This window comes from Columba livia, chromosome 10 (genome assembly GCF_036013475.1).
Source record: "Columba livia isolate bColLiv1 breed racing homer chromosome 10, bColLiv1.pat.W.v2, whole genome shotgun sequence".
Lineage (NCBI taxonomy): Eukaryota > Metazoa > Chordata > Aves > Columbiformes > Columbidae > Columba > Columba livia.
Window position 1 is genome coordinate 18,386,468 of NC_088611.1, and position 8,980 is coordinate 18,395,447.

Here is an 8,980-nt window from a genome sequence, read left to right on the forward strand (position 1 = left end):
TCCACGGGTGCCACCAGCTTGGGACTTCAGCATCCAAGTGCCTCCCACCTCCAGCACAGCAATAGCCTCTCCAAACAGGACCAACACGATTGATTTGGGCCTATTTGTGAAGATTTTCATTAAATACAAGGTTAGCCTCATGGCAGGTGAGATTTCTTGCTCGTAAGACATACCACTCACGCCCAACGTGAATTTTTTTGCGCAGCAATATGCATTTGGAGGTGTCATGACTTGCTAACATTTAAATAACTTTATTCAACCTCAAACAGCCAAAACGCTGCCTCTAGTTGTATCAGACCAAATAGTCTCACTGGGTACGAAACTAAAAGCCTCCACACACAGCGAGCAGACGGAGCAGCACGCACTGGGATTTGCAGTATGTAGACAATCACTCTGCTTCAAGTATATGCTGCTATAACCAAGTTTTCCACTTTAAACAAACAGGATTCAAGTTTCTGCTGCAACTGAGCTTGGCTGAATTACATGTTTGTGTTGTTCCAGTTGCACTCATGTCTCTTTACATTTTCACCAAAGCTACACGGAATTCATGTTACGGTTTTTATTACTGCTATAGTTTTAATAATTTGATTGACAATGTATGCTCTAATTCACCATTTTATAAATGTCTGGATATCTTACAAGTCATAACAACTGGCAAGTAAATGCAAAATACTTTCTAATTACCAGGTAAAAAAAAGGATAAGGAATATTGTGTGGTACATTTATTTACACAGATTTGTAATAACTGTATACTAATTAACATTTTGCCATCTTCTGAAATGAGACATCACTTTGGCTCCCTGCTGTATGTACTTTCTGCAAAAATATACCTACAAGAATTAGTTATTTTGAAACAGTTAAGGCCCCTGTGTAGGTTATAGCACCATTCCACCGCCGCAGATCAAGCCTACGTTAAACCTCACATCTGACCAACTTCCCAAGCAAACAAGAGCGGAGGAAGGAAAGACTACACAGCCAATTTTCAAGCAGAAAACTAAACGTTCATCTAAAGAAACTACTCCATGCGTAGCGATCGAGGGGTACAAACCCAGAGTGTTTTCCCACAGGGATCCTCTCGGAGGGGGGTGAAGGTGCAGGGACAGCCCCAACTGGCCGCCCCATGTCCCAAGCCCCCGCGCTCCCCTCTCGGCTCCCCACCACATCCTCTGTGCTTCCACCCACATGCTCTCCCCTATTTATTTTATGAGGGCTCTGGATGCTCGTCAAATCTCTCGGTGAGCTGATTCAGATCACTGTCTTGGCAAAAAACAATAATCCAGCAAAAACCAAAACACAAAATAAGCCCAGCGTAGCTTTCTGCTGGGTTCGCAAGCTGAAGGAGTTCAGAAGAGGGATCCAGCAAGAACCAGAGCCGGCAAACAAAAAAATGCAGAACTCCACGTTGGGTGGGAGAGGAAGGGGGAGCAAAACTTCCCCCACTGAGCAGCAGAGCTGTTGGATGTACTCAGCTGTCTCGTGTAACTTCACCCGGAGTAACCTCAGTCGCAGGGTGCAGTTCTGCAATAGTTTCAAGCTGACTTCAGCTGGCACCGCTTCAGCGCAGCCTCCCCGGCCCTCTCCGCACTGGTGCAAACCCGACCCCACAGTCCAGCAGTTCAGGGGAAAACAGCCGAAAACTCTCACTTCCAAAAATGAAATGCACTTGTTTTGGCCATGGTAAGCTTCCTGAATAGTTCATTACCGCGGCAGGCATGGGCCAGAAGAGAGGCAAAAGCGATGATGGTGGGATGGGGAGCAGGACTGTGGCAGCAGCACATTAGGACAGCTTCAATTGCCATGGAACTGTATCACTAAAGCGCACCAAAAACCTGCACAAAGTGGCACACAGTGCATCACAAACACCCATTCCAGTTTAACACACCGATTTCCATATACAAGCAAACCCTGAGGTGGATATTAGAAGACCTGCACAACAAAGAATTTGTGGTAAGCTCAGGACCTGACTTTCACTCTACAAGTATTCTTGTTCCCTATTAACCTCCAGGCCATCTTGAACCCAAACACCCTTGTAATTCATGAAACTGCAAGAGAACTTTGAATCAGAAAGCCAAGCTCCTCCGCAGTCAAGCAGAGCCTACGGAACTTGATCAAGCAGTTGTCTTTCCTTTAAAGGTTCACTTTAGCTGTATTTATACAGGAAGCTTCCAGATCTTTGCTGTGGTAAAAGTTAATCTACAGCCACATTGCTGAAAGCATTCTTGCTGCATGATTATAAGCTATTCCAACCTAATGCCACCAAAACACAGGAAACAATTTGGTTCAGTGTCTTTAGTTAAAGGCTACATGAATGCAAACGGCTCACTCACATATTCTTCCAAGTATCTATAAATTGATACTGCCACTCAGGTTGAGACATGCTGACTATTTTAAGGGCTCCACGCTGAACCCCCAGGGCACTTTGGTCTCCTAAATCACTGGTTCTCAAACTTTTCCCAGTGTATTCCTTCCTGCCTACAAGCAAGGATGCATTCTCACCTCCTCACTCTCTCCAATAAAAACATCTGAGAATTGCTCCTTGGGAGGAGCTTCCAGCCCAGCGCCCTGAAGGGGCACCGGTCCTACAGAGCACTGCCAGCAAGATGTAATTTGGGCAGATGCAGGAAACAGGGCCACGCTGAAAAACCCTCCTCCGCTCCTGCTCTCTGCACTACCTGGAGCTGGGATGAGAAGCCTGGAGTCCCGGTCCCATCCTCCCACAGCTCCTACATTCTGCTCCCAGAAGCCACGTCTTTCCCTCCTCCTGCCTGAGCTTCCTTATCCAAATATTTCCATGAAGTGCAATCCTCAAAAATCCTCCAGCCACTTATTTTCATGACCGAAAGTCTGTGCAAAACAAAGAGACCGCATTATCTGACACCGACAAACTAAAACTCCAAGCTGCATCCTGATAGTTTGGTTTTTTTCTTATACCAAATCACATTCAGCAGGCACGTTCTGTTAAAAGTTCGGTGGAGGGGTCTCGCACTCCTTCCCTATCAACAACTTGCATTTCAAACTGCTCACTTCTAAGTCAAGAGGATTCTTCTTGGTATCAGAACTTCAAACCGTTTTCTGGGTTGCTGGAACGGTCACCGAGAAAGTTTTGTCCTGTAAATCAGCAAAGCTGAAGAAGAAAACCCTGGCAGGAGCTCTGTAAGGACAACAGCAATAAGCCTGAGTCACTAAATGAGCAGCTACCAAATCCAGACAATATCTTCTTGTCAATGTGGATGATTGCAATTGTAACCATGCTCTAAATATGAACACATCACAAGCACCGTGACCTTTCTACTCTGAAATTACTTTGAAATATTTTAGGGCTTAAGCATTTTGTTTTTGAAACTCACATTCTGTCTCAAAAGGCTGCTTGTAAGTAAAAGAAAAAAAAAACGACAAACCAAAAAAACCCAAAAAACACACAAAACCAAAACCAACAACAAAAACTAAGCTCATTTAGAACAGGATGAATAAGCAAAAAAGTTTGCTGCCTTGAAAACTGCAGAGACCCGAGTGCCTGGGCTGCCTCCCCTTTGCTAAACTTAGCCCTTCCGTGACCCTCGGGGAGGAATGCGAGACCTGTCTACGTTATCGAGTTTATAAGGATTAAACTTTAGCATAAACAACAGATCACTTCTAAACTTCACTCTAAGAGCCAAATTCCTGACTATTTCTCAATGCCGCTCTATGTTCTCCCTTCGTTCCCCCTTTTTTTGGTGAACGTGGGACTATTAGGCTCCTGACCACAAAAGAAATTACTTCTGCTCACTAAAAGCTTGTCACTCAAACTGCTGACAGGTCCTCCCACATTCTTCCACCTTGAAGTCTGAGCACACCAGTACACTCTCCTGAATATTTCCCATATTGCTCATTACAATAAGTGAGTTTTGTATGTGTTTGGTGGGAGGAAAATAAAACTCGCCAAGAAAGCTTTTCTTTCTCAAATGTATTCTTTCAAAAGGTAATTTGTTTGTTCTACTGTCTAAGCATTTAAATTAGACTTAAGGATCAGAAAGTTGCACATTTACAATTTAAACAATATGGACGCTCCTATAGGGCTTGTGGCAACAAAAACTAGCATGAAGGCTATTATTCGCTGCAGATTTCTTCTTTTGGGCTACAGCTTTTTGAAGTTCAGACTCATCGAGTTGAAGTGAGGGGAAAAATCCCTTTAGCTGTTTTTGTTACAGGAAAATAATACTTCACCACCAGCTCGAGCAGGGGGGAAGGGGGACGATGAACAAGAATCTCCTGATTTGTTGCGCAGATCAGCCTCCAAGACAAAGAGCATCTTTACTAATTATAGAAGAAAAAAAAAATTTAAACTAGGGGCGGTTGAAAAACTGTTTCTCAGCATGCTCAGTGGGCATTAGCTGCGATTTCAGCAGCTTAGCAAGTCCCACCCCTGCGTGAGCTCAGCGGGGAGCGCAGGAGCGCTGCACATTCTCCCTGCTCAGCAGGAACCGGGGCCGCTGCTCGGCTGATTTGCTACAGGAATACTGGAAAATTGCCACCAAAATAGCAAATCTCGTGGAAAAAAAAAAAAGCACACCACACAACCCAACAAACAATACACCAAGAAACCCCCAGTAACTCCAATAAGGAATTAAAATTGGAAATCTCAGCTCCCACAGTTCAAGATGTTGAAGTCTTGCTACATTATGGTCTGGGGCTTTTTTCCATTATTGAAATGAGCAAAAGGTTCAGGCTAAGTCAGATTTATAGAAAACTGTCTCTAATAATATAGTGCAAACTTACTGTGCACTAACTCTTGCCACCAGTCGGCCATGGAAGCCAAAGACTGGTTGTAGAATCTCTAACAGCTTTAACATCCATAGCTATTTTTCTTTTCATTTGAAAGAGGAAAAAACACTAAGTAGACAAGTATAATGCAACAAAGTCTTTATTTTAAAATCAAATAGCAGCTTAAGTTTCATGGGGCAACTGGGACTTAACATCTCAGGTGCTATACATTTGAGCACACATTTAACACTTTCAGCTCAAGCACTGCTACGACATCGTGTATACGTATAACAAACTTTATCTATTGCAACCTTTCTTATATACTGCACGTAACACAAGATTTCACTGGCAAGATTACAGTTACACACACAAGCGGCACCAAGGTAAGAACACAAATGTGCGCCTGTAATACAGTAAGATTGCCATGAGAACAACGATTTTTGAATTGTCAAACCTCTGAACACTCAGTATGTTTGTTTAACTACTGCCAGAATAGATAGAAACATTTTTATCTATCACATCATTCCAAACAAGTTTGTAAAAGTCTGATCATCCAAAATAGGAGAAAGAATAGACTGGTCAGACTAATGAATTACATGGCTGGGACACCACACATTTAGTTCTCCCTCGCACACTTTGCACCTGGAAGTCTGAATTAAAAATGCTACTGCTACTTCAGGGAACATTTGGAAAATTTAAACCAATGGTTGATGGTTGTCCCCCCCAAAAAAAGCACGAGCTTTTGCACATTCTGAGATGCCAGTTCAATGCCATCTCTTTCCTATGTGTTTTTTCAACTCTGGCCTATCACTTTTCAAAACAAGATCTGGTTCTGAGTCCTCTTTCTAAAAAGGGATTTAAACGTATGTGAGATTTCACCACCCTACCTTGGGGTGGGGAAATCTCAGGCACCATTAGCTAAGGAATCTTACTTTCAGGTCACTTGGGATATGACAGTAAAATGAAAAGCCAGGGCCTTGTCAGAGCGGTGCTGGTTATTCAACAGGATGCGAGGCCCTGGACCATTTCCCCATTATAACATACAGAGACGCTGTAAGCAACGTACACAGGGACTGTAAACAAAGACTAAGGGGCCACAAAGATCACCTGCTGTATTTTCTTAAACCGAGGAGCTGGTCTTCATACTCACAACATCCTAAGTTCCTTACTGTTGTCAGGTCACTCCATGCCAGGCAGCAGAACCACATTCAGCCCCCATGACAGATGCGTTATAGGGGTTAGAAGTTGATCACCCCACCTTGTGAAACAATTTGGGTGCTATGGATCCTCAAATGTAAAAGCTGCTTGGAGTTTGGCATCTACCACATGACTGCTGCCAGTCAAGTGGATTTAAGGGCATATTTTAATCTCTCTCACGTTATTCTGATACTGAAATTCTTGCTTCAAGCTCACAGTAATTCTGAGTTTGGTAACTCAGGCCAGGGCAAAAGGCTCCCCATTGGAGATATTACTTTGCAAAGATGACAGTTGTTTTCTAATACTAATCTGTTCCCATTTCCCACACTGCGTATCTCAGCTAACAGTTTCATCTCTAAGAAATGCACTGGAATATGCTGATAGCTCCACCTCGACAACACAATATCATAGCGACAGAGGCCAGTGCCAAATGGTTAGTTAAGCAGATAAGAAAGGCACTCTTTCTTCCTTAAAAAAAAAGGAAGCTATTGCAGTCAAGCAGACAGAGTGTGGATAGAAGCTGGCAGATTCCACAACACACAGTCATGTCAAAAATGGCCTCCTGGAAACTGTTCCTTCATCAAGCATTTGAGTCAACCGAAGGAGAGGAATTGGCCCCACTACTCACAGGAGTTTCACCTCCCTATTCCACAGCAGAGCAGCATTTTCTACACATTTTGACACATAACCGCACAAGAAGTGCAGCAGACAGATATCACTGCAGCGGAGGGAAACTCTTCTCCCTGCTTTCTGTTTCCAGTCCCAAAGTTGAGCTGGGCCTTTATGTTGACTGTTCCCTGGTCTGTGAATGGAAAATCCCTCCTCAGCACTAGCAGGCTGGTGTCTGCTGCACACACCCACTGCACACAGCAGAAATTCCAGTCAATAAGGCAAGTGGGGCCCAGGCGATGGAAGGGGAGGAAGGAGACATACAAACAATAAGAAAAGCATCTGGCTCTGTTACTGGCTGGAAAGGAGATTGGAGTTCAAAAGAGGCACGACTGCAGCCTTCACTTCACAGGAAGATCATATCAATTCTCGCTGTCCTACTTTTCACACGGACCAAAATATCTGGAAAGGGCAACTTGAGGTTTCCAGCCCACGCTTTAATGCAATTCTATTAACTCGAGAACAGCAGTGAAACCCACCTTGTAGGTTTTTGTCCCACCGGATCAAAACACACCCCTGGGTTCTGTATTGGACCTGTGGAAACAGCCCAAAAAGTAAAGCCCTTTGCTGAACGTGAGCCAGCCATCTCTCCACCACCACACTAATGGAGGCTGCTCTGCTGTCCTTCCCTGGAGATAGCAGCCAAGTCTACTGAAGCTTCTCTCATAGCAACCAGAACTCCAGAGCCAACAGCAGCTGCTGTCACTGCCTTCAACGCTTACCCACAGGATCCAGAGCAAAGCAACACCCTCCTCTCTGCACCTCCAGAGCAAAAAAAAAAACCCAGAAGGCTGGTGACAAGACGACTTCCTGGGTCAACCACAAGAAGGAAAAAGAAAAAAAAAAAATCCTAGTATTTCCTATACAAGTGAAAAGGGGAATCTTGTTTCCACTGAAAAAATAAATAGAAAATTCTTTTTCTGGGTTTAGGTTCTGGCAGTAACACCCAGTCAGGGTGTGGGACACCTGAACTGTCTGAAATCCACGACCACGGGGTGTCAACATCAAGTTCTTCAAGACCCCTCACACAAGGAGAAGCCTTGGCCCCCCTGCCCTGGCCATGCCCTCATTGCTCCCATGACATCACGGCCAGAGCCCGCAGCAGCCACCGCAGCCCTGCAGCACCCGTACCCTCCACACACACGCAGAGCACCCTCCCCCCTCCCAAAAACAAGCCCACCCGGGGGGATACTAGCTCCTGGCAAAGGAACACAAGGACAGGGCCGGGAAGCGGCTGTGAACCCCCCCCGGGCTGCTGCACCCACTTCCACGGGGCCACACGCGGCCTCGCACCTCGGCTCCTTCCCCCACCCCGGGACGGGCAGACGCCGCCCGCCGCCGCTTCCCCGCCCGACCCGGCGGTGAACTCCGGTCACCGGCACCCAAGGACGAGCCGCCGGGCGACAGTGACCTTGCCGGTGCTGTGAGAGGGAAGGCGGGGGGCTCGGAGTGGAGCCGGGGCGCGGGCAGGGCAGCCGAGAACCCACCCCCGCGGCGGCCACGCGTGACGGACGGGGGAATGCGGGAGAATCTGCGCTGCAGCCCCCGGCGCCGGGCGGGCGGGGGGTTACGGGGGAAGACGCCGGGCGGGCACCATGAGAAAGCAGAAAATGCAGGTCAAACACCGCCTCCCCCGAGGCACGGAGGGGCCAGCGGTGAGAGGCGGGCGGCGGGGGCACAGGCGGTCCGGAGGGGGCTGCCCCAAGACGGACAACGACCCCCAAGGCCCACCGGGACAATAAGGGGGAGAAAAGGAGAGCGGACCGACCACCCTGCGGCGAGGCTTCCCCGGCGCTCGCCTCCACCGACAAAGCCCCGCGGCCAGGCCCAGCCCCAGCCCCGCACCGGCCCGCCACCCCGGGCCCCAGCCCGGCCGCCGCGGACGGGCGCGCACCACCGAGACCGCCATGATGGCCCGCGCCGCCGGGCCGGGCCTCCCCCACCGGGTCAGGTCAGGCCGGGCTTCCCGGGACGCTGCCCAACCGGCACGGCGGGGCCTTAACACCCGGACCACTGAGCCAGGGCGGAGCGGAGCGCCGGGACGCGACCCGCGCCGGGAGCCTCCCGCCTTCCCGCCTCGGCGTTCCCTCCCGCCAGCCCCGCCGCCGCCGCCGGGCACGACCCGTCCCCACCCGTCAGCCCGCGCCTACCTGGCCGGCCCGTTCCCCGGGCCCCCGCACGGCACTAGGCCCGGCTCAGCGCCACGGCGTCTCCTGGGCAGCCAGCGGGAGCGCAAGCCCTCAGCGGCGGCCGCGGCACCAGCCCCTCCCCCTGGCAGCAGCAGCAGCAGCTTCTCCCCAGGCCGGGCGGAAACGGCACTGGGCGCACGGGGATCCCCGGCGCCGGCGCCAGGGGCGCCCCGGACACGCCCACT

The 8,980-nt window shown here is 48.8% G+C and overlaps 1 protein-coding gene across 6 annotated transcripts in view; it reads right to left on the reverse strand.

Annotated features, from left to right (window-relative positions):
* SETD5 (SET domain containing 5) overlaps window positions 1–8,932 on the reverse strand; it is a 64,082-nt gene extending 55,150 nt beyond the window's left edge. For 3 of the 6 annotated variants that reach the window (XM_065074628.1, XM_065074627.1, XM_065074634.1), the window contains exon 1: window positions 8,757–8,922. The gene's annotated coding sequence lies outside the window, so the exon portion shown is untranslated. Of the gene's footprint in view, window positions 1–8,756 lie in introns of all 6 variants that reach the window. The other 3 variants (XM_065074630.1, XM_065074629.1, XM_065074631.1) reach the window with 2 other exon arrangements.
* Between the last annotated feature and the right edge of the window lie 48 nt (window positions 8,933–8,980).